This window comes from Dama dama, chromosome Y (assembly GCF_033118175.1).
Source record: "Dama dama isolate Ldn47 chromosome Y, ASM3311817v1, whole genome shotgun sequence".
NCBI classification, from domain to species: domain Eukaryota; kingdom Metazoa; phylum Chordata; class Mammalia; order Artiodactyla; family Cervidae; genus Dama; species Dama dama.
The window spans coordinates 12,124,586-12,150,060 of record NC_083715.1 but is presented as its reverse complement, the minus strand read 5'-3'; positions in this window follow the sequence as shown (position 1 = coordinate 12,150,060).

Below are 25,475 nucleotides of genomic sequence, written 5' to 3'. Positions count from 1 at the left end.
AGGGGGTTTATAGTTTCTGGTCTTACATTTAAATCTTTAATTCATTTTTAGTTTATTTTTGTATATGGGGTTAGGAAGTGTTCTAGTTTCATTCTTTTACAAGCGATTGACCAGTTTTCCCAGAACCACTTGTTAAATAGATTGTCTTTTCTCCATTGTATATTTTTGACTCCTTTTTCAAAGATAAGGTGTCCATATGTGTATGGATTTATCTACGGGCTTTCTATTTTGTTCCATTGATCTATATTTCTGTCTTTGTGCCAGTACCACACTGTCTTGATGACTGTGGCTTTGTAATAGAGACTGAAGTCAGACAGGTTGATTCCTCCAGTTCCATTCTTCTTTCTCAAGATCGCTTTGGCTATTCAAGGCTTTTTTGTATTTCCATACAAATTGTGAAATTATTTGTTCTAGTTCTCTGAAAAATACCATTGGCAGATTGCTACGGACTGTATTGAATTTATAGATTGCTTTGGAGCGTATACTCATTTTCACTACATTGATTCTTCCAATCTATGAACATGGTATATTTCTCCATCTGTTTGTGTCCTCTTTGATTTCTTTCATCAGTGTTTTATAGTTTTCTATATATTGGTTTTTTGTCCCTTTAGGTAGATTTATTCTTAAATTACGTAGATTTTATTCTTTTGGTTGCAATGCTGATTGGAATTGTCTCATCAATTTCTCTTTGTTTTCTCATTGTTAGTGTATAGGAATGCGAGGGATTTCTGTATGTTAATTTTATATCCTACAACTTTACTATATTCATTGATTAGCTCTAGTAATTTTCTGGTGGAGTCTTTAGGGTTTTCTATGTAAAGGATCCTGTCATCTGCAAACAGTGTGAGTTTTACTTCTCCTTTTCCAACCTGGGTTCCTTTATTTCCTTTTGTTCTCTGATTGCCATGGCCAAAACTTCCAAAACTGTATTGAATAGTAATGATGAGAATGGGCACCCTTGTCTTGTTCCTGACTTTAGGGGAAATGCTTTCAATTTTTCACCATTGAGGATAATGTTTGCTGACGGTTTGTCGTATATAGCTCTTATTATGTTGAGGTATGTTCCTTCTATTCCTGCTTTCTGGAGGGTTTTTATCAAAAATGGATGTTGAATTTTGTCAAAGGCTTTCTATGAATCTATTGAGATAATCATATGGCTTTTCTCAATTTGTTAATGTTGTGTATTACATTGTTTGATTTGCGGATGTTGAAGAATCCTTGCATCCCTGGGATAAAGCCCACTTGGTCATGATGTATGATCTTTTTAATATGTTGTTGGATTCTGTTTGCTATAATTTTATTAAGGATTTTTGCATCTATGTTCATCAGTGATATGACCTATAGTTTTTTTTTTGTGTGTGTGGCATCTTTGTCAGGTTTTGGTATTATGGTGATTGTGGCCTCATAGAAAGTGTTTGGAAATTTACCTTCCTCTTCAATTTTCTGGAAGAATTTGAGGAGGATAGGTGTTAGTTCTTCTCTAAATTTTTGGTAGAATTCAGCTGTGAAGCCATCTTGTCCTGGGCTTTTGTTTTCTTGGAAGATTGCTAATTAGAGTTTCAATTTCCATGCTTGTGATGCATCTATTGAGATTTTCTCTTTCTTCCTGGTTCAATTTTGGAAGGTTGTACTTTTCTAAGAATTTGTCCACTACTTCCAAGTTGTCCATTTTATTTGCATATAGTTGCTGATAGTAATCTCTTATGATCCTTTGTATTTCTGTGTTGTCTGTTGTGATCTCTCTGTTTTCATTGGTAATTTTGTTGATTTGATTTTTCTCCCTTTGTTTCTTGATAAGCCTGGCTAATGGCTTGTCAATTTTATTTCCCTTCTCAAAGAACCATTTTGGTTTTGTTGATTTTTGCTATGGTCTCTTTTGCTTCTTTTGCATTTATTTCTGCTCAAACTTTTAAGATTTCTTTCCTTCTACTAACCCTCAGGTTCATAATTTCTTCCTTTTCAGATTGCCTTAGGTGTAGAGTTAGGTGATTTATTTGACCTTTTTCTTGTTTCTTGAGGCAAGCCTGTACTGCTATGGACCTTCCCCTTAGCACTGCCTTTACCATGTCCCATCGGTTTTGGGTTGTTGTGTTTTCATTTTCATTCATTCCTATGCATATTTTTATTTCCTTTTTATTTCTTATGTGATTTGTTGGTTGTTCAGCAGCATGTTGTTCAACCTCCATATGTTGGAATTTTTAACAGTTCTTCTCCCATAATTGACATCTAATCTTATTACATTGTTGTCAGAAAAGATGCTTGGAATGATTTCAATTTTTTTTTTTAATTTACCAAGGCTAGATTTATGGCCCAGGATATGATCTATCATGCAGAGGTTTCTTTGTGCACTTGAGAAAAAGGTGAAATTCATTGTTTTGGGATGAAATGTTCTACAGATATCAATTAGGCCTAACTGGTGTATTGTATCATTTAAAATTTGTATTTCCTCGTTAATTTTCTGTTTAGTTGTCTATCCATAGGTGTGAGTGGAGTATTAAAGTGTCCCACTTTTATTGTGTTATTGTTAATTTCCCCTTTCATATTTGTTAGCATTTGTCTTACATACTGTGGTGCTCCTATGTTGGATGCATATAGATTTATGAATGTTATATCTTCTTCTTGGATTGATCCTTTGATCATTATGTAGTGTCCATCTTTGTCTCTTTTCACAGCCTTTGTTTTAAAGTCTATTTTACCTGATTTGAGTACAGTACTCCTGCTTTCTTTTGGTCTCTATTTGCATGGAATATCTTTTCCCAGCCCTTCACTTTCAGTCTGTATGTGTCCCTTGTTTTGAGGTGGATCTCTTGTAGACAGTATATATGGGTGTCTTGTTTTTGTATCCATTCAGCCAATCTTTGTCTTTTGGTTGGGACATTCAACCCATTTACATTTAAAGTAATTATTGATAAGTGTTATCCCATTGCCATTTACTTTATTGTTTTGATTTCACATTTATACACCCTTTCTGTGTTTCCTGTCTAGAGAGGATCCTTTAGCATTTGTTGGAGAGCTGGTTTGGTGGTGCTGAATTCTCCTAGCTTTTACTTGTCTGTAAAGCTTTTGACTTCTCCTTCATATTAGAATGAGATCCTTTCTGGGTACAGTAATCTGAACTGTAGTTTATTTTCTTTCATCACTTTAAGTGTGCCCTGCCATTCCCTTCTGGCTTGAAGAGTTTCTATTGGAAAATCAGCTGTTATTCTATGGGAATCCCCTTGTGTGTTATTTGTTGTTTCTCCCTTGCTGCTTTTAATATTTGTTCTTTGTGTTTGATCTTTGTTGATTTTATTAACATGTGTCTTGGGGTGTTTCACCTTGGATTTATCCTGTTTGGGACTCTCTGGATTTCCTGGACTTGGGTGATTATTTGTTTCCACATTTTAGGGACGTTTTCAGCTATTATCTCCTCCAGTATTTTCTCATTATCTTTCTTTTTGTCCTCTTCTTCTGGGACCCCTATGATTCAAATGTTGGTTCATTTCACATTGTTGCAGAGGTCTCTGAGGTTGTCCTCATTTCTTTTATTTATTTTTTTCTTTTTTATCTCTGTTTCATTTATTTCTACCATTCTATCTCTACCTCACTTATCCTATCTTCTACCTCCATTATTCTACTCCCTCCAAAGTGCTTTTGATCTCATTTAATACATTATTCACTATATATTGACTCTTCTTTTATTTCTTCTAGGTCCTTGTTAAACCTTTCTTGCATCTCCTCCATCCTTATCTCTGGGCTCTCTATCTGTAACTCCAAATTGTTTTCAAGATTTTGGATCAATTTTACTATCATTATTCAGAATTCTTTTTCAGGTAGATTTCTTTCTCTTCCTCTTTTGTTTGGTTTGGTGGGCATTTGTTCTGTTCCTTTACCCGCTGGATATTTCTCTGCCTTTTCGTCTCGTTTATATTGCTGTGTTTGGGGTGGCATTTCTGTATTCTGGCAGTTGGTAGTTCCTATTTATTGTGGAGGTTCCTTGCTGTGGGTGGGGTTGGATGGGTGGCTTATCAAGGTTTTCTGATTAGGGAAGCTTGTGTTGGTGTTCTGGTGGGTAGAGCTAGATTTCCTCTCTCTGGAGTGCAATGAAGTGTCCAGTAATAAGTTTGAGATTTCATTGGGTTTGGTGTGACTTTGGTCAGCCTGTATATTGAGGCTCAGGGTTATGTCCCTGTATTGCTGGAGAATTTGCATCATATGTCTTGCTCTGGAGTTTGTTGGCCCTTGGATGGTGCTAGATTTCAGTGTAGGTATGGAGGCATTTGGATCTCCTATCGTTTAGTGATCCCTGGATTCAGGAGTTCTCTGGTATTCTTAGGATTTGGACTTAAGCCTTCTGCCTCTCGTTTTCAGTATTTTTCTTACAGTAGCCTCAAGACTTCTCCATCTATACAACACTGATGATAAAACATCTAGGTTAAGGATGAAAAGTTTCTCCACAGTAAGGGCCACCCAGAGAGGTACACAGAGTTACATAAAGAAGAGAAGAGGGAAGAGGGAGCTAGAGGTGACCAAGAGGATCAGAGGGGGTATCAAAATGGGAGACAGCAAGCTAGCCAGTAATCACTTCCCTATGTGCTCTCCACAGTCTGGACCACTCAAAGAAGTTCATGGGGCTACACAGAGAGGAGAAGGAGGAGAAAGGAGACAGAGATGGCCAGGAGGATAAAAGGGGGAACCAAAAGGAGAGAGACAGATCCAGTCAGTAATCAGTTCCCTGAGTGTTCTCCACAGCCTGAAACACACAAAGAGATTCACTGAATTGAGTAGAGAAGAAAAGGAAGTGGAGGGAGATAGAGGCGACCTGGTGAAGGAAAACGAAAGTCAAAAGGGGTAGAGAGCAGTCAGACTAGTGATCTCGCTCCCAAGTAAAAATGGGTACTTAAGGTTGGGTTTTTAAAGGTACAAAGTTGATAACAAATACCGAAAAGCAAAGATTAAAAACCTTGAGTATGGGTTAGATTCCCAAAAATAAAATATTAAAAAAAAAAACACAAAAAAAAAACACGCAAACAACAACAATAAAAAAAAGAAACGTCACAGAGATTATAAATAAATAAATAAATATATATATATATATATATATATATATATATATATATATATGAAGTTTCTTTTTAAAATAGGGTCTTTTTTTAGCATAGTAACAGTAGGTTATAAAAATGAAAATTAAAGAAGTAATGGGGACTTAAATGTATATATTAATATATATATATATTTCAAAATTTTTAAAAAATGGTATTAGTAAAAATATATATAAGACTTTTTCTGGAGCTGTTGCAGACAATGTGAGTTCAGTTCATCTTTGTATAGTTCTTTGGTCCGGCTTGTACTTCTCAAGGTCTATAGGCCCCTTCCTATGTAGTTGGTGCTAACTACAGGCCTTTAATCTATTGCACCTTTCACTTCCATAGTGGTTCCCTCTGTTTATTTTAGCTGCACATGGGGTGCAGTGGTGGTCACTTGTTTTTTTTTTTTTTGTTTGTTTGTTTGTTTGTTTTAGGTTCACTTGTTCAGTCATGCTTTGAGGAGAGAGGAACACTGCAAACATATATCACTGGCGTGTGCTCAAAGTGATTCAGCCACACTGGGTTTGCCCCTGCTCACAGCCTGTGTGATGTCCCAGGCTACACTGCTCAGACTCTAGTTTACTCTGCTGGAACTCTCTGATGTGGGCCCTGGTTTACATGCACTTCCCAGGTCTAAGCCACTCAGGTTCAGGCTCTCAGGTACTCCACAAAGGCACAGTCTTGCTTGGGCCTGTGTTTTGCCCCCATCCCAGGTCTGAGCAGCTCAGGTGAGCAGGTACTTGGCGCATGGAGTCATCCTCAGTTGGAAGCTGTGGCTTATCCCCTCCCCCATTCCAGCCTCTCGGTTTTCTGGGTGTACAACAGGTGTGCCTTCTTAGGTGTGTAGTGTGTCTATTCTGGGAAGCTGGTCTCTGGCTGCAACCCTCCCAGTGGATGTTGATCATCCAGAATCCTAGGAAGTCTTGGTTAGCAGAGAAGTCTGCTTGCATTTTGGTATAAGATGCCTCTCTGGGACCTATTGTCCCCTTCCAGTTCTGGCTGTTCTAGCCTGCCTGTCTCCGGCGGTGGGGTGTGGGCCGGTTGGCAGCCAGCTATCTCTGCTCAGTCCTTTCTTCTGTGAGCAGTCCTGGCCATGTCTTATGTTAGGGCTTTTCTCAGGGATCACAGGGTAGTTATCCCCCAGTCTGGGTAGCTATCTGAAGCTAGTTCCCTCAGATTGTCCTCAGGGCATTCAGGCCTGGTCCTTACCCTAAGCAACACAGTTTGCTCCTCCCTGTCCCTCCTCAGCTTGCTAGTGGGGGATAAGAGCATCTGGGCTGCTGCTCTGTTGGAAGTTGCTGTTAGGCATGTAATCTGTGGGTTTTAATTACTTATTTATTTTTCCTTCCTGTTATTTTGCCCTCTGAGATTCCAAGGCTCGCCACAGACCCACTGGAGAGAGTGTTTCCTGGTATTTGGAAACTTCTCTCTTTTTTCAGACTCCTTTCCCAGGACAGATCTCTGTCCATACCTCTTTTGTCTCTCTTTTTATATTTTATATTTTGTCCCACCTCCTTTTGAAGACCCATTGTCTGCCTTTCTGGGTGCCTGATGTCCTTAGCCAGCATTCAGTTGTTCTGTGGAATTTGTTCAGCATTCAGATGTTTCTTCTATGAATTTGTGTGGGAGAAAGTGGTCTCCTTATCCTATTCCTCCACCATCTTCTACTTCAAATTCTAAAACACCGTGCTATGAAAGTGCTGCACTCAATACATCAGCAAATTTGGAAAACTCAGCAGTGCCACAGGACTGGAAAAGGTCAGTTTTCATGCCAATCCCAAAGAAAGGAAATGCCAAAGAATTTGGCATCTCAGACTACCACACAATTGCACTTATCTCACACGATAATAAAATAATGCTCAAAAATCTAATGAGTCTTGAAGATGTGAACTGTGAACTTCAAGATGTTCAAGCTGGTTTTAGAAAAGGCAGAGGAACCAGAGATCGAATTGCCAATATCTGCTGGATCATCGAAAAAGCAAAAGATTTCCAGAAAAAAAAAACATCTATTTCTGCTTTATTGTCTATGCCAAAGCATTTGGCCGTGTGGATCACAATAAACTATGGAAAATTCTGAAAGTGATGGGAATACCAGAACACTTGACCTGCCTCTTGAGAAACTTGTATACAGGTCAGGAAGTGACCATTAGAATAGGATATGGAACAACAGACTGGTTCCAAATAGGAAAAGGAGTACGTCAAGGCTATATATTGTCACCCTGCTTGTTTAACTTATATGCAGCATACATCATGAGAAATGTTGGGCTGCAGGAAACACAAGCTGAAATCAAGATTGCTGGGAGAAATATCAATAACCTCAGATACGCAGATGACACCACCCTTATGGCAGAAAGTGAAGGAGAAATAAAGAGTCTCTTGATGAAAGTGAAAGAAGAGAGTGAAAAAGTTGGTTTAAAGCTCAACATCCAGAAAACTAAGATCATGGCATCCAGTCCCCTCACTTCATGGCAAAATAGATAGGGAAACAGTGGAAACAGTGGTTGACATTATTTTTCTGGGCTCCAAAATCACTGCAGATGGTGATTGTAGTCATGAAGTCAAAAGACTCTTGTTCCTTGGAAGGACAGTTATGGCCAAATTATCCAGCATATTAAAAAGCAGAGACATTACTTTGTCAACAAATGTCCATCTAGTCAAAGATATGGTTTTTCCAGTAGTCATGTATGGATGTGAGAGTTGGACTATAAAGAAAGCTGAGCCCTGAAGAATTGATGCTTTTGAACTATGGTGTTAGAGAAGAGTCTTGAGAGTCCCTTGGACTGCAAGGAGATCCAACCAGTCCGTCCTAAAGGAGATCACTTCTGGATGTTCACTGGTAGGACTGAGGTTGAAGCTGAAACTCCAATACTTTGGCCACCTGATGCGAAGAGCTGACTCATTGGAAAATACCCTGATACTGAGAAAGATTGAGGGCAGGAGAAGAAGGAGATGACAGAGGATGAGATGGTTGGATGGCATCACTGACTAAATTGTTTTGGGTGACCTCTGGGAGTTGGTGGTGGGCAGGGACCACTGGCATGCTGTGGTTCATAGGGTCGCAAAGAGTTGGAGTCAACTGAGTGACTGAACTGAACTGAGGTCCCACTTGTTTACTTTTGTTCGTTTGTTTGTTTTTTTCCATAGAGATGGGCCATAGAGGTTCTTGCTTTGAATTATGTCATTGAATGTTCTACCTATCATCTCATGTGTTGATGTATAAGTTCTAGAAAATCTCATATTTCATGAAGGAAACTTACATCTAGATTTTCACATATGAATTAGAAAGAACTTTCCATTTCCTACTTGAACATTTGAGCTTAGATTTTGTTAAAAGTAACAAAAAGCATTCCATATAATACTTAGAAAAAACTATATCCAGATGTTCTTCTATGACATGTAAAAAAGTCCATGTTGGTTGCAGAAATATAACGAGTTTTTATTTTAATGTTTGAAATATATAGAATTTTCAATTTCTGAAGGAAACTACATGGAGTTTTTCATATTGGAAATAAAGAATGTTACAAATATTATGTTGAAAATTACACACACAGTTTCATTCATAAGTGACATGGGACTCCAAGAGCAAGGTAAGAATCTATTTTTCAAGTTTTAATATGTATAATATACAGAATTCTCTATTTATTGTTGGAAACTATTGAATGACATTTACATCTGTTAAAAACAGACAGTCCTCAGTTTGTATTAGGAATGTATGGGGTAAATGATCATATGTAACACACACATATATATATATGTATATATATATATATATATATATACACATATATATGTTTATATTTTATGCATAAAAATCTCTATGCAGTATTTCATTTTTAATATGACTACATAATTCATATATGAATATCTTAAGGTGCATTTCATATGTGAACTAAACGTGCCATATTTCATAAGGGAAAATAATTTTATAACTTACATGGGAAAAAATTGTGTCCTTATTTTCCTGTGTGAAATATACATTATTTTAAGTTTTAGGAAATAAACACCTGTTATTAGGTGAAATGTAAAAAGTCATCTATTCATATATAAATAACAGAACCCTGAAGTTTCTATGAAATATAGGAAATGCAATAATTTATGAAGAAAAATCAGTACCCATATGAGTAATATAGAGAATTCCCTATTTCTACAGGGAAATGCACTCTTTTTCAAATGTGAAAAGTACTAATTGAGTATTCCTCAGTTTATTTTGGAATATCTGTATCCAGACCCTTCTATGTAATAGATAACTGTGTATTTAATGTACAAAATTCTTTAGCCACACGTTTATATGTGAGGCACAGAGACTTTGAGATTCATCAAGGGTCCTCTTCTTTCAGATTTTTCTGTTTGAAATGAGAATTCCAGAATTATTGTAGAAAAATTTGGCACAAGTGTTGATTTGCTAAATATAGAGCTTTTCCTATTTGAAGGTTACAAATATGCAATATGATTTTCATATGTGAAATATTCAGAATTCTTATTTCTTGTATAAATATATTGGTAATGAAACACATTGTAAATCGGAGAGAATATCCCATTCCGTGTAGGAAAATCTAGGCCTTTGTTTTCATAGGTGACATGTAGAAAATTCCACAATTCATTTTAGATTTTCTGGTCCATGTTTACAATTGTGAAAGATACAGAATTCCATATTAACATAAAAAAAGGCTACTCCATTATTAAGATTTGAATTACAGAAAACACTATATTTTACACTTGATAGTCTGCCTTCATTTTCCCTTTTGTATTTGAAATTTAGTTAATTTCCTACTTAACAGAAAAAAAATGCATTCAGGTTTTGTTTCGGTATTTTTGAAATACTCAGTGGTTTTTTGTTGTTGTTTTTTTTTTTTCCTTTTGGTCCAAAAATGAGTGCTCAGTTTGTATTGTATGAAAACCTCCTCAAGAAAAATTATGTCTCACATTTTAATATAGAAATTATACAGCATTTCGTATTTCAGGAAGGAAATTCGGCATCCAGAGTTTTCCACGTGAATTAGAATTATCCATTTCATCTACAAACATTTGAGTTTAGGTTTTGAGAAAAACAATACTGAGAATTCCATATATCACTTAAAAAATTGCCCATCCAGATTTTTAGCAGTTATATAAAAAGTAGCCCAAATTTCATGTATAAGAGTGAATGTATTTCATATTTGAAATTTATAGAGATTAAACAACAAACAACAACAGAAACAAACAAACAACAACAGAAACAGTGATTTGATGGCTTTTCAATTAGTTTCTAGCCTGCTGAACTTGAGGGCCCCCTAAGAGAAAAATGCAAGTTGTGTCACCATGGTCCAGGATTCAGGTTCACACTCAGATTGTGCCCCACAGGATTCAAGAATTTTCCAGACAGACCTAGGCTCACTGGATCTCTCCTACAGAGAAAAATTGATGAAACAGATGTTTGGATGTTAGTTTGCTTTTCCCTGTAAGTGTGGGGCCCTTTCCTGTGGTCACAGCCTGGTGGAAATTGTAACTTAAAAGTGACCTGCAAGTAAGCACTTACAAGAAGCGTGTGACTCTCAGCACAAAGAACGCTGGGAAAGCTATGGAAATGCATAAACAAAGAGTGTGTTTTAAGATCTCTATCTAGCAGGAACTGTATAGCTTCTGAGTCATGAGAACTCCAGGATTGCCCAGAGGACCTAACCACCAGTCAGGGCAGTGTGTCTCCCTGCACATTGCAGGCCTTGCAAACACATTCCTAGGCCATAGCATGACTGCCCGTGAGGAAGCAGGCTGCACTAGAGTGTCTGACAAAGCTGGGTGCTATACTGTGGTCACCTAGTGGAGGTGACATTCCTGAGCAAATGGGCCCTTGGTGAGGTGTTGTGAGCCTCCTTTTTGTTTCAGAAATCACAAAGGGTGGAGCAAAGCTAGCAATGCCTGAAGTAAGAAAGCAGCAAATGGATGGGATTGCAAGCTCTATAATTCTCTAATAAATACCTGTATTATTTATTTGTATATAATGAGTGGTTTATTTTGTTAACAAATCCTTTGAACCTGAGACAAAAGTGAAAACTTTCTGTGAAACAGTCTTCTATAGTGAAAATAAAGAATTTCACAAATCATGTGGGTAAAATCTGTGCCTTCACTTTTTCATGTTTTGTTTCATGAAGGAAAATAAACATGAACATTTTTATAAGTTAAATATTAAAAACATCCCCATCTTCATTAAATGTCAGAACCATAACATTCATATATGACATGTAAGGCATTCAATAATGTACTTTAAAAAACAAAAAACAAACAAATGGTGTATTTGTGGACATACGGAAATATACGGAATTCTTAATTTCTCATAAGTAAATACATTGGTTTACAACTGTGAAATATTGAGGATTCCACAGTTTGTTTTGGAGGATCTGTGTCAAGGTTTTTCTTTTTTTCTTTTCTTTTTATTTATTTTAATTGGAGGCTAATTAGTTTATAATAGTGCAGTAGTTTTGCCATACATTGACATGAATCAGCCATGGGTGTACTTGTGTTCCCCATCCTGAACCCTCCTCCCATCTTTCTCACCATCCCTTTCCTCTGGGTCATCCCATTGCACCCATGCATCAAGGTTTTTCTATGTTATGGTCATAAAATTGTGCATTTAACATATGAAAACTTTTGGTTAGAAGTCTTTGTGAAAGATAGTGAGTTTTATATTTCATAAAGGATCATCTTTGCTCAGATTTTTCTATGTCAAATGTAAAATTCCCAAATACCCTTAAGAATTTCTGGGCTCTAATGTGTATTTGCAAAATATAAAATATTCAGTAATTCAGGTAAGCAAAGGTGCCCTCTGATTTTCATATATGAAATGTCTGGATTTCTTATTTCTTGTAGAAATTTCTTGACAATGACATTCTTTTAATTCCTACAGAACCTATGATATATAGGAAAAGAATACCTGGGTTTTCACAAATGCAATACACAGGATTTCTTAATACATAACCAATATTTATTTCATGCTTTCATTGGAGAAGTAAACACAATTGCATAGTTAACATAGACAAATTTGCCCCCAGTTCTATATGTGAACTACATAGAATTTTTTTCCCATATTTAACATAGGAAGGTCCTCGGCAACATTTTTGTTTCTAAAATAATACTTCACATATCATTACCAAAAAATAGCATACATAATTTCTTTAGTGAAATATTGAGAATTGCATATATTATGCCTATAAAACAGCCTTCAGAATGTCTTCTGAGAAAAACAGAAAATTATGGCTTTCACCAAAAAAAGTTACTGAAAGAAGTTACATAAAAGACGTTGGGATTCCTGGCCTCCAGAGGAGAAGAATTCAATCCGGGACTAAAGATGAGGCTTGATCCCTCAGTGTTTGTTTGTTTGTTTAAGTATATAAGAGATAGAGAAAGTTTCTGACATAGAGATCAGAAGGGGACAGAAAGAGTATATCCTCACTTGTGTTAGCAAGTGTGTTATATACTTTTTAATTCATTATTAAAATGAATCAAAAGAATGCCTGGAGGTTGTAAATATCTTTCTAGACCCACTCCCATAATTTACATTTTAAGATAACAGGATTATCCAGAAAGCTTTCAGGAAGGAGAAACTGTCCTCAAGCAGGATACATTGTTGTTATATAATCCTTAGTACAGAGTTTAAATTGAGTTGTTTGTTGTGTAATAATCAGTTCAAGGTTTAAAGATAATAATGTTTTATGTGACTAAGACCAAGGAGTGTACAGGGAAAAAAAAGAAGTTTGTCCCTTTTTCCTCCTTGAGAACTGCAGACATCTCTCTCCTTGAGGTCCCTGTACTTCTTATCAACCTGCCTAAGAATTGACTCTTTCATTACCTCCCACATTTGTATGCATAAGTTCAAAAGAGTTTCATGAAGAAAACTTGGCATAAAGATAGTCACACGTGAAGTAGAAGGAATTATTTTTTAAATAAATGAACACCTGAGTTCAGGTTTTGATAAAAGCAATAGCACTGCATATATCACTTAGGATAATCTACACATCCAGATATTCCTCAATGATCTGCAGAACAGTTCTGCAGGAAAAGTAAGTTCATATTTAATATACATAGAATTTTGGCATTCAGGTAAGAAAAACTATGTACAGATTTTCATATTTGATATAAAGAAAATTACAGACTTTCTGCAGAAACCTACACAAACAATTATGTAAGTAACATGGACTTCATACACAATGCCAAAATATAAAAAACATATTATTTGCTTTTCTACATGTGAAATATATAGAATTCTATTCCCTGTTGGAAAATCTCTGTTGAGATTTTTTACATGTGAAACAGCCAATTCAAACTTTTATTAGGAAAATCAGAGAACAAATAATAACAGACAATGAAGATTTGTATACAAAAATTTGCACATGGTATTTCATGTTTGTACACAAATGCATAATTCATGGAAGAGTATCTGGAAGTGAATTTTCATATGTGAAGTAAACAATGGTCATATTGAATATACTAACATAAAGAATTTCATAATTCATGTGTTAAAAGTCTGTGCCCTCATTTTCCTATGTGACATATAGGTAATTCCTGATTTAAGTAAGGAAAATAAACACCCACAATTTGTAGGTGAAATGTGAAAATTTTACCTCTTAATGTTGAAGTTATGTAACCCTGAGCTTCTCTGTGAAATATAAGAAATTCAATAATGTGTTTAGGAACATCAGTGTCCACCTGGGTAGCCCTGAAACAGAGAATTCCCAATTTCTCAGAGGGAAACATGCTGGTTTTCTAATGTGAAATATCGAGTATTCTACCATTCATTTTGGAATATTGTCATATACATTCTTCTATGATATCTAGAAATAAATATGTATTTTACCTGTGAGAATCTTTAGCCAGACATTTGTAGATGAAACATGGAGACTCTGAAATTTTATCAAGGATTATATTCATTCAGAATTTTATATGTAAAATATGGAGAAATCAAAAACTCTTGTAGGAAAATCTGGACACGTGTTGATTTGCTTAATATTGAGTTTTTCCTATTTAAATAAACCAAATATGCATTATGATGTTCGTATGTGAAATATGAGTTCTTCTTTCTTGTACAAATACTGAGTCAATGGTATACTTTGTAATTCTGAGAGAATATCCTAATACATGTAGCTAAATTTATACCCCTGGTTTCATAGATGTAATGTACAGTAGGCAGCAGTGCATGACAGAATTTTCACATATGACTACATATATGTGAAATATAGAGAATTCCAAAATAAGCATCAATAAATCCTCCACTGTTTTTTAGACATGAACAATACAGAATTCCATATTTTTCACTGGATAGAGTGCCTCCATTTATTTATTTATTATTTGAAATATAGAGAGCTCCATATTTAATAAAAACAAAGTCATATCCATATTTCATCTGAAAACCCAAGCAATGCATAGTTTATGTCCAAAAAATCAGCATTCAGTTTGTCTTATGTGAAAAATAGGAAATAGAAAACCTCTGCAAGAACAATGAGCTCTCACATTTTCAGAAAAAAAATTATAGATACTTTTATATTTAAGAAAGGAAATCTAACATCCAGCTTTTCACACATGAATTAGAAATAATTTTCTATTCAATATATAAACATTTTAGTTCAGATATTTTATAAAAGCAATATGGAGAATTCCATATACCCCTTAGGAAATTGCCCACCAGATTCTCAGCAATGATAAAAGGGAATAGTCCATTTTGCATGTAGGAAAATGTAAGCTCCTATTTTCATATTTGAAATATATAGAATTTTTGGGTTCCTATAGGAAGATTACATGCAGATTTAACACATTTGAAATAGACATAATGGAAGAGGGCATCTTGATAATTGAACTGAAAATTTCATAAATGACATGGGACTTCATATACAATATAAGAATATATTATTCAGGGTTCCTAAAGTACAAAGGTCAGGAAGTAACAGTTAGAACTGGACATGGAACAACAGACTGGTTCCAAATAGGAAAAGGAGTATGTCAAGGCTGTATATTGTCACCCTGCTTCTTTAACTTATATGCAGAGTACATCATGAGAAATGCTGGGCTTAATGAAGCACAAGCTGGAATCAAGATTGCTGGGAGAAATATCAATAACCTTAGATATGCAGATAGCACCAATCTTACGGCAGAAAGTGAAGAGAAACTAAAAAGCCTCTTGCTGGAAGTGAAAGAGGAGAGTGAAGAAGTTGGCTTAAAGCTCAACATTCAGAAAACTAAGATCATGGCATCTGGCCCCATCACTTCATGGGAAATAGACGGGGAAACAGTGGAAACAGTGTCAGATTTTTTTTTTTTTTTTTGGGCGAGGGGGTCCAGAATCACTGAAGATGGTGATTGCAGCCATGAAGTTAAAAGAAGGTTACTCCTTGGAAGGAAAGTTATGACCAACCTATATAGCATATTAAAAAGCAGAGACATTACTTTGCCAACAAAGTCCTATTCAAGGCTATGGTTTTCCCAGTGGTCATGTATGGATGTGAGAGTTGGACTATGAAGAAAGCTGAGCGCCAAAAACTTGATGCTTTTGAACTGTGTTGCTGGAGAAGACTCTTGAGAGTCCCTTGGACTTCAAGATCCAACCAGTCCACCTAAAGGAGATCAGTCCTGGGCATTCATTGGAAGGACTGATGCTGAAGCTGAAACTCCAGTACTTTGGCCACCTCATGTGAAGAGCTGACTCATTGGAAAAGACCCTGATGCTGGGAGGGATTGGGGACAGGAGAAGAAGGGGATGACAGAGGATGAGATGGCTGGATGGCATCACTGACTCGATGGGCATGAGTTTGAGTAAACTCTGGGAGTTTGTGATGGACAGGGAGGCCTGGCCTGCTGTGATTCATGGGGTCGCAAAGAGTTGGACACGACTGAGCGACTGAACTGAACTGAAAATGATAAACGCAGATTACCATACTTCCTTGGAAAAATGTTGATTGAGATTTTCCAATGTGATGTCTTACTGATTCCTAACTTATTTTAGGAAAATCTGTGATGAAATTGTCATATGTGATGTGCATAGAAGTCTTCACTTTATATACAAGCAGCTGCTTCCATTGATTCACAAGAGTAATGTAGAAAAACCCTTAATTCACGTATGAAAACCATGGTGCACGTTTTAACATTTGTTCTAAAAAGCTGTCATATTTCACATGTGAGAAAAAAAAATTTCAATAATAAAGTGGGAAATGTCTGCACCCTCAATTTTCTATGGAAAATAAAAGGTATTACCTGTTTTTTGAAAGAAAATGGCACATAATTTTTGATAGGTTAAATTTTAAAATTCCTATATTCATGTAAATATTGCAGTCATGCAGACGTTCATGCATGACATACAAGAAGTTCAACAATATATGTAGGAATATTGGTTCCTGTATGAACATGCATAAATATAGAAAATTCTGAATTTCTTACAAGTAAACACCCTGTTTTTCAATTGTGAAATATTGAGGATCCCACAGTTCATTTTTAAATATGTGCATCAAGGTTTTTCTATTCCATAGACAATTGTGCATTTAACATAGAAAAATTGGGGACCAGATGGTCCTATATGAAATGCAATTTTATATTACATATAGGATCATTGTCATTCAAACTTTCATAGGTGAAGTATAGAAAATCCCCAATATCCTGTAGGGAAATCTGGGCTCTAGTGTACATTTGGTTAAATATAGAATATTCCATAATTAAAGTCAGCAAAGGTGCCTGATGGTTTTCTTGTGTGAAATATTCTCATTGCTTATTCTTTGGGGAAATGCCTTGGCAACGATATGCCTTGTAAACACTGGAGAACACCACATGTATGAAAGTCTATACAAGATGTCATAGATGAAATGTACAAAACTCCTCATTACCTAGCAGATTTTTCTGCTAGGTAGAATTAAAGCAGTGCTTTAATATGAGAAAATATACAATCTCATACTTCATCGAAAAATGCCCCTGATTTATTTTTAATGTAACTCTGTAGGATTCCTTACCTAATGTACGAAAGCTGCAGCCATAATTATATATAATACATAAAAATCATTTATCTTTCAATTGAAGCATAATTCAGTTCAGTTCAGTCCCTCAGTTGTGTCCAACTCTTTGTGACACCATGGACTGCATCATACTAGGTTTCCCTATCCATCAGAAGCCCATGGAGCCTACTCAAAATCATGTCCATCACATCGCTGATGCCATCCAAACATCTCATTCTGTCATCCCCTTCTCCTCCCAACTTCAATCTTTTGCAGCATAAGGCTCTTTTCCAATGAGTCAGTTCTTCACAACAGGTGACCTAAGTATTGGAGTTTCAGCCTCAACATCATTCCTTCCAATGAATATTAAGGACTGATTTCCTCTAGGATGGACTGGTTTATTCTCCTTGCAGTCCGAGGTACTCTCAAGTCTTCTCCAACACCACAGTTCAAAAGTATCAATTCTTCAGTGCTCAGCTTTCTTTATAGTCCAAATCTCACATCCATACATGACTACTGGAAAAACCATAGCTATCTGTAGATGGAACTTTGTTGGTAAAGTAATGTCTTTGTTTTTTAATATGCTGTCTAGATTGGTAATAACTTTTCTTCCAAGAAGCAAGTATCTTCTAATTTTATGGCTGCACTCACCATCTTCAGTGACTTTTGGAGCCCGAAAAAATAAAGTCTGCACTATTTCGATTGTTTCCCCGTCTACTTGCCATGAAGTGATGGGACCAGATGCCTTGCTCTTAGTGTTTCCGAATGTTGAGTTTAAAGCGAAATTTTCACATTCCTCTTGCACTTTCGTCAAGAGACTCTTTTGTTTTCTTTTCCTTTCTGCCCTAAGGGTGGTGTCATCTGTGTATTTGAGGTTGTTCATATTTCTCCAGCAATCTTGATTCCAGCTTGTGACTCATCCAGACCTGCATTTCACATGGTGTACACTGCATATAAGTTAAATAATCAGGATGACAATATACAGGTTTCAGGTACTCCTTTCCTGATTTGGAATCACTGTGCTATTCCAGGTCCAGTTTTGTTGTGTGTGTGTGTGTGTTTGTGTGTGTGTGTGTGTGTGTGTGTGTGTGTTTAATGTATTTATTTTAATCAGAGGCTAAGTACTTTACAATACTGTAGTGGTTTTGACATACATTGACATGAATCAGCCATGGCTCTACATGTGTTCCCCATCTTGAAATCCCCTCCCATATCCCTCCCCATCCCATCCATCTGGGTCATCCCAGGGCACCAGCTCTGAGCAACTTGCCTCATGCATCAAATCTGGACTGGTGATCTGTTTCACCTATGATAATATACATGTTTCAATGCTATTCTCTCAAGCCATCCTCCCCTCGCCTTCTCCCACAGAGTCTAAAAGACTCTTGTATACATTTGTGTCTCTTTGGCTGTCTCGCATATGGAGTTATCATTACCATCTTTCTAAATGTATATATACATGACCATCTTTCTAAATGTATACATAAATACATACATATACATATGTATATATACATGTATACATGGAAGTATATGTTAGTATACTGTATTGGTGTTGTTCTTTCTGGCTTACTTTACTCATCATTGAAACTGATTCAAATGTATTCTTTTTAATGGCTGAGTAATATTCCATTGTGTTTATGTACCACAGCTTTCTTATCCATTCGTCTGCTGATGCACATCTAAGTTGCTTCCATGTCCTGGCTGTTGTCTTGTTCCTGATGTTGGGGGGAATGCTTTCAATTCTCCACCATTAAGGATAATGTTTGCTGTGGGTTTGTCATATGTAGTTTTTATTATGTAGAGGTACGTTCCTTCTATTTCTGTTTTCTGAAGGGTTTTATCAAAATGTACATTGAAATTTGTCAAAGGCTTTCTCTGCATCTATTGAGATAATCATATGGGTTTTATCTTTCAATTTGTTAATGTGGTGTATTACATTGATTTGTGGATATTGAAGAATCTTTGCATTACTGGGATAAAGCCCAATCAGTCACAATATGTGATCTTTTTAATATGTTGTTGGATTCTGTTTAATAGAATTTTGTTAAGGATTTTTTTGTATCTATGTTCATCAGTGATATTGGCCTATAGTTTTCTTCCTTTCTTTTTTGTGGCATCTTTATTTTTTATTTTATTTATTTATTAGTGTGATGGTGGTCTCATAGAATGAGTTTGGAAGTTTACTTTCGTCTGAACTTTTCTGGAAGAGTTTGAGCAAGATAGGTGTTATCTCTTCTCTAAATTTTTTGGAAGAATTCAGCTGTGAAGCCATTTGGTCAGGTGCTTTTCTTTCCTGGAAGATTTCTGATTAGAGTTTTGACTTATGTGCTTGTGATTGGGTATGTTAAGATTTTCTATTTCTTCCTGGTTCAGTTTTTGAAAGTTATAGTTTTCTAAGAATTTATTCATTTCTTCCAAGTTTTCCATTTTCTTTGTATATAGTTGCTGATAGTAATCTCTTATGATCATTTTTATTTCTGCGTTGTCTGGTGTGATTTCTCTATTTTCAGATCCAGTTCCAATGGTTGCTTTCTGACCTGAATACATATTTCTCTGAGTGTCTCATGTGAAGGCAGAGGACAGCAGTGGCTTGCCACAGGGGCTCTGGGTGCAATAGAACCCTTGGTATTGCTTAAGCCCTCTTTGAGGGGGTCACCATTAACCCACCTCAGAACCTCCAAAACTTAAAACAGGACTGGTGAAACAGACTCTTAGAAGGCACAAACAAAACTTTGTGCACAACAGATCCCAGGAGAAGAATTACTTTACCTAATGAGAGGGTAATGGGCAGGAAGGCCAGGGATCTCCAAACGGAGGAAGTAGGCTGCAAGTGTCAGACACTTTTTTTGTTTTTTTAAATCTCTCTCTGAAGTGGTAGGGAGAAATACACTAGCGTTACTTTTTTTCCCCTTCTCTATACAAATTTAAAAAGAGGCTTCTCTTAAAACTCTGCATTGCCATAATGACACCTGGTTCCACCTGAGCTTAACTTTTCTCAAACCTGGAGCTAACCAATGCAATTTTCTTATGGAAATGTTTGTCTTAAGCTATATTAATATGCTATGCATTTACCCCAGACTCTGTATTCAAGTTGGTTCTGCCTAAAGGCTCAGAATCGACTTGACAAACCAGAAAATTATGCTCATATATTGTTCTCCTTATCTATGTTAATGAAGCTATATATGTGTATGGGAATCTGCCTTTCTTCAAGATTCATGTCAAATATTTTATGGCCCGGGATGACTCACCTGGTGCTAAGATTATCTCAAAATGCATCTTGTGGGTAAGGGGCCTGGTGCCAGTCTCTGAGTTTTGAGACATTTACTTTATTTAATTAGCAGAGTGCTGGGAGCTATATAACATCCAGCTAAAGACTAGAAGGGGGTTATTCTTTCTGCCCCCTTCTGATATCTGTGTCAGAAACTTTCTCTATCTCTTTTATACTTTAATAAAACTTTATTACACAAAACCTCTGAGTGATCAAGCCATGTCTCTGGCCCCAGATTGAATTCTTCTCCTCCAGAGGCCAAGAATCCCAGGGCATCTTTCCTGATTCAGTAACAACCTTCCACTGATTTTGTTTTCTGCCAAATATCAATATGAATTAACCATAGTTCTACATACGCCCCCTCCCTCTTGAACCTATTTCCCACCTCCCTCCCCTTGCCACCCTTCCAGTTTGTTACAGAGACCATTTTTGAGTCCCCTGAATCATACAGCAAATTTTAATTGGCTATCTCTTTTACATATGTTAATATTAGTTTCCATGTTACTCTATCCATACATCATCATCTCCTTTCTCCACTCTCCAGGTCCATAAGTCTGTTATTTATGTCTGTTCCTCTACTGATGCCCTGCAAATAAATGCATCCCTACCACATTTCTAGATTTCATATATATATATATATGAGTTAACATACAATACTTCTCTTTCTGGTTTACTTCAAACTGCATAGTAGACTCTAGATTCATTCACTGACTCAAATGCATTCTCTTTCTTTGCTGAATAATATTCCATTGTATATATGTGTCACAGCTTCATTATCCATTCATCTGTCAGGGTACATCTAGGTTGTTGTAAACAGATGCAATGCAGCTTGTCTGTTGTAAATGGTGATGTAATGATCGTTAGGGTACTTGTGTCTTTTTCAATTTTTGTTTCCTCAGGGAGTAAAATCCTAGGAGTGGGATTATTGGGTCATATGGGATTTTTCTTACCAGCTTTTTAAGAAATCTCTACACTGTATTTTATAGTGACTGTATCAATTTATATTTCCACCAGCAATGCAGAAAGTTTCTCTTTTCTCCACACCCTCTCCAAAAGGTATTGTTTATAGTCTTTATGTTGACAGCCATTATCACTGGTGTGAGGTGGTATTTCACTGTAGTTTTGCTTTACATTTCTTTAACAATGAGGAAAAAATGATCATGCTTTCTTGTGTTCATTAGCCATCTTCATATATTCTTCAGATAATTGTTTGTTTAGGTATTTCCCCAAATTTTTTGATTGGATTGATTTTTTGGTAATGACTTGTATGTGCTTCTTGTATATTTTGTAAATTAATCCTTTGCTAGATTTTTTCATTTGTTATTATTTTCTACCATTCTGAAAGTTGTATTTTCATCTAGTTTATGGTTCCCCTTGCAGTAGAAAAGCTTTTAAGTTTAATTAGGTATCACTTTTTTTTTACTGTTTGCATTTATTTGCATTACTCAAGTAGGTGGGTCTTAGAGGATCTTGCTGTGATTTATTTTGGAAGTGTTCTGCCTGTGTTCTCCTCCAAGAGTTTTGTAGTTTATGGTCTTGTGTTGAGGTTTTTAATCCATTTTGAGTTCATTTTATGAATGGTGTTAGAAAATGTTCTAATTTCACTCTTTTATACATAGCTGAGCAGCTTTCCAGCACCATTATTGAAGAGGGTATCTTTGACCGTTATATATTCTTGCCTCCTTTGACAAAAATAACGTACCCATATGTGCCTGGGTTTATATCTGAACTCTCTAACTTGTTCCAATGGTCTATATTTTATTTCTGTGCTGGTACCATACTGTCCAGTTGACTGTTACTTTATAGCATAGCCTGAAACCCAGAAGGTGAAATCCTCCAGCTCCATTCTTCTTCAAGACTGATTTTGCTATTTGGCATCTTTTGTGTTTTGATATGAATTTTGAAAGTATTTGTTCTAGTTCTATTTTTTTTAATGCCTTTGGAAATTACAGGGATCAATTTCAATCCATAGGTTACATCTGGCAGAATAGTCGTTTTCACAATATTGACTCTTCCAACCCATGAATATGGAATATATCTCAATTGTTTATGACATACTTGATTTATTTAGTCAGTGTCTTTCAATTTTCTGTGTACAGTTCATCTGTTTCCTTAGGTAGCTTTATCAATAGATATTTTATTCTTTTCATTGCTGTAGTGAAAGGGATTGATTCCTTAATTTCTTTTTCTTGTTTCTCATTGCTAGTACCTAGGGATGCAAGTGATTTCTATATATTCAATTTTATCCTGCAGCTTTGTTAATTTCACTTATTAACTAGAGTAATTTTCTAATTTTATCTTAGGGTTTTCCATGTATAGAATTGTGTCATCTGTAAACAGTGAAAATTTTAAATATTCACTTCTGTAATGCATTTCTTGTATTTCTTTTACTTCTCTGATTGCTGTAGCTCAGACTTCCAAAATGATGTTGAATAATAGTGGTGAGAGTGGACAGACTTGGCTTGTTCCTGATCGTATAGGGAATACTTTCGGTTTTTCACCATTGAGAGTAATGCTTGCCCCAGGCTTATCATTTATCACCTTTCTATGTTGAGGTAGATTCATTCTATGCCCATTTTCTGAAGTTTTTAATCATAAATAGGGGCTGAATTTTGAAAAGATTAAAAAAAAGGCTTTTCTGCATCTATTGAGATTGTCATTTGGTTGTTATTTTTCAGGTATTTAATATAGTGTATCACGTCACTTTGTATGCATTGTTGTTGATATGTGTGTTGATTTGCATGTATTGAAGATAGTTGAATCCCTGGAATAAACACAATTAGATCATGGTACATGAGTTTTTAATGTGTTGAATTCGGTTTGTTAGAATTTTGGTGAGGATTTTTGCACCTATGTGCATTTGTTATATCGGCCTATACATTGCTTATTTTGTGTTGTTTTGCCAAATTGGGTATGTGGGTGATGTTGGCCTGTAAAGATTATTTAGGAAGTATGCCTTCCTCTGTAATTTTCTGCAAGTTTTAGAGGGATAGGCATTACCTCTTGTCTGAGGAGGCCTTAAAAATAGCTGTGAAAAGAAGAGAACTCAAAAACAAAAGAGAAAAGGAAAAGTGCAACATTAAAGTGCAGAGTTCCAAAGAATATCAAGGAGAGATAAGGAAGCCTTCATCAGTGATAAATGCAATGAAATAGAGGAAAACAAAAGAACGGGAAAGACTAGAGATCTCTTCGAGAAAATTAGAGATACCAAGGGAATATTTCATTCAAAGATGGGCTTGATAAAGGAAAGAAATGGTAGGGAACTAAAAGAATCAGAAGATATTAAAAAGAGCTGGAAAGAATACACAGATGAACTGTACAGAAAATATCTACACGACTCAGATAATCACGGTGGTGTGGTCATTCACCTAGAGCCAGACATTCTGGAATGTGAAGTCAGATGGGCCTTAGGGAGCATCACAATGAACAAAACTGGTGAAGGTGATGGAAGTCCAGTTGAGCTATTTCAAATCCTAAAAGATGATGCTGTGAAAGTGGTGCATTCAATATGTCAGCAAATTTGGAAAACTCAGCAGTGGCCACAGGACTTGAAAAGTTCAGTTTTCATTTCAACCCCAACGAAAGGAAATGCCAAAGAATGCTCAAACTACCACAAAATTGTATTCACCTCACATGCTATTAAAGTAATGCTCAAAATTCTTCAAACAAGGCTTCAGCAAATGTGAAACGTCAACTTCCAGATGTTCAAGCTGGCTTTGAAAAATGCAAAGAAGCCAGAGATCAAAATGCCAACATGTGCTGGATCATTGAAAAAGCGAGAGAGTTCCAGAAAAACATCTATTTCTGCTTTATTGACTATGCCAAAGTGTTTTACTATGTGGATCACAATAAACCATGGAAAATTCTGACAGAGATGGGAATACCAGAACGTGTGACCTTCCTCTTGAGAAACCTGTATAGCAACCTCTTGAGAAACCAGGAAGCAACAGCTATAACAGCTATAACTGGACATGGAACAACAGGTTGATTACAAATAGGAAAAGGGATACGCCTAAGCTGTATATTGTCATCCTGCTTATTTAACTTAAATGCAGAGTACCTCATGAGAAATGCTAGGTTAGGGGAAGCACAAGCTGGAATCAAGATTGCTGGGAGAATTTTCAATAATCTCAATATGCAGATGACACCACCCTCATAGCAGAAAGTGAAGAAGAACTAAAGAGCCTCTTGATGAAAGTGAAAGTGGAGAGTGAAATAGTTGGCTTAAAGCTCAACATTAAGAAATCTAAGATCATGGGATCTCATCCCAACACTTCATGGCAAATAGATCGGGAAACATTGGGAACAGTGTATGTGTATATACATATATATATATATATATATATATATATATATATATATATATATATATATTGGTTGGGGGTGGGGTCCAAAATCACTTCTGATCATGATTGCAGCCATGAAATTGAAAGACACTTGCTTCTTGGAAGGAAAGTTTTGACCAACCTAGACAGCATATTTGTCAGGAAGTATTTAACAGCAGGCTTCCTGTGTGCTGTTTTGGATCTGTCAGGAATCCTCTGGTCCTTGTTAATTCATGAATTAAGAGGAAAGGCATGCCTTTCCTGTGGCTGAGGAATCCAGGAATTTCCTTCATTAGTTTCTCATTATGGTGATAAGTACCCTCTTCCTTCTTATGAGCCATACGGTAAAAAGTGATTGTTTCTCTCTTTAATAGTGATCGTCTTGTGTTTTCTAAGTCTGGAATTTTAATCTTTATCTTTGGTGAGAATAACTGCCTTGTAAGACAGTATATATGCCCACACCATGTTGATTAAAACACCTTTGCTCCATCAGAGCTTTGGTCCCCATGTCTTTATTTCCTTCTCTCATTCTTTCAGGCTAATTCCCTGGAACACAGAGGCCCACTGAGTTCACTTTCTTGTGGGCTTCTAAAATCCTCTTGAGAAGTCGCACTGTGTCTTCACCCACTCAAGAGGGTGCCGAGTGCCTACGTGCAGCAGCACGAGCTCTAAGAACAGGGCTTTATTGGCTTTCCACGTAAACCAAGGTATATCAGCCTCTTTCTCTCTCTTACTTTATTATCCTCGACTCCCAAACACCAGGTTCCGGTCCATTAAAGGACCAATACATATTAAAAAGCAGATATATTACTTAGTCAACAAAGGTCCATCTAATTAAGGCTATGATTTTTCCAAGAGTCATGTATGGGTA